The sequence below is a fragment of the Octopus bimaculoides genome, chromosome 23 (genome assembly GCF_001194135.2).
Source record: "Octopus bimaculoides isolate UCB-OBI-ISO-001 chromosome 23, ASM119413v2, whole genome shotgun sequence".
Lineage (NCBI taxonomy): Eukaryota > Metazoa > Mollusca > Cephalopoda > Octopoda > Octopodidae > Octopus > Octopus bimaculoides.
Window position 1 is genome coordinate 20,814,030 of NC_069003.1, and position 1,657 is coordinate 20,815,686.

A 1,657-nucleotide genomic window follows, 5' to 3' on the forward strand; every position below is an offset into this window, starting at 1 on the left:
CTGATATGCTGCATTTGGTGAATAAGAAAGTTTAATGTTACTGCCCTCATCTGCGTTTCCTGTTGTGAGGTTGGCCAATTCGGAACCCTTCACGGGAGGAAATCCAGTTTTGTTTTGAAGACACCAACATCTACCCCTCAGCCTTTTTGGGAGCTTATTGGAGAGCTGTAGGCCCTCGAAATCCAAACTGTTGCGGTATCTTGTTCTGTATCCTTATAGTGATGTTGGGGTATTTGGCACTACGCAGCGGCGCCCCGTTCTGCTGTTTGTGTAACTTTCAATATCAAAGTTTGGTACAATTCCTTCCAGGATTTTCTAGATGTGCTCCATTGCATATCTTACCCGCCTTGGTTCTAGGGAGTAGAGTCTTAACTTTCTCAGCCTCGCTGACATGTCATATTGAGACAATCTTCTCCCTGTAACTTCTCTGGATTACTTCGAGTTCCGTCATTAATTTTACACTTTGTGGTGACCATAGTGGGAAACAGTAGTTTAAGCGGTTGAGGACATATGTTCTCCAGAGGACAATCACAGTTTCCTGTTTTCTCGTTCTGAAAGCTCTAAGCATACAGTCAGCCAGCTGTCTTCAATTTATTGCCAACTTAGAAAGATGCACCTGGAAAAATGCATCATTACTCATGTCGACGCCCAAGTCACACACTGATTTTGATTCAGGGATTGCAATCCCTCCAGAACCAGTGTATCCTGTCTGCATTTCATTCAGCTTTGTGTGCTAGCAACGCAGGGCTTGGAAATTTCCAGCATTAACTTGCATGTTATTGCCCTCATCCCACCTGTATATTGCATTTAACTTCTGTTACAGGTGCGCAATATCTCCAGAGTTCTGAATCCTCTGAGTAACTTTCGTGTCGTCTGCATAACTAGCAAGGGTGGCTATATGAGCGGCTGAGGGCATGTAATTGGGGGCAACTACTATTCATAATGGCCCTGTGGAACATCACTCATTATTTGTGTTTCCTTAGAGGTGACTCCATTGGCTACCACTGCCTGACTTATATCTTTCAGAATGTTGTGTAGCCACTCTTCAAGTCGAGATCACGCAGCTTGACATATCATACCATGGTCGTGTTTTTATGTCAAGTTATATATAAAAACAATTTAACAATCAACTGAAGAATGACTCAATACTAAAAGTAAAGTACATGTTTATTAAGCTTTTAGAAGGGGGTTGACTGTGACTTCAATGTTTCAGTTGCTAGCCTTCGTATATATATATATATATATATATATATTCCGTTATATACAATTCATAAATAATCAAGGCACAGTACATCCACCGATTTGCTAGACAGAACCATGCAGAGCAGACAGTGAAGTAATCAGATATCAGTTTTAAAGCACGATGAAGATCAGTCACTGTTGTTGGATAATTAGCAATCTCAAATGTTTGGTGCGGCGTGAAAAAATAATGGTAAAAAACAAACGAATGGTTTTTAAATTTTATGACGACTGTTTCGCTCAGAATCTTTAACTATTGTAAGCATATTGCAATGTTATGGATTACGTTATACATTATGTAATTATTATGCTCATCGGGTATTAAGTAAAGAGTTGAACATAAAGTTAAGTGATCCAAAACAAGTATACACACGCACACACACACACACACACACACACACACACACATATATATATA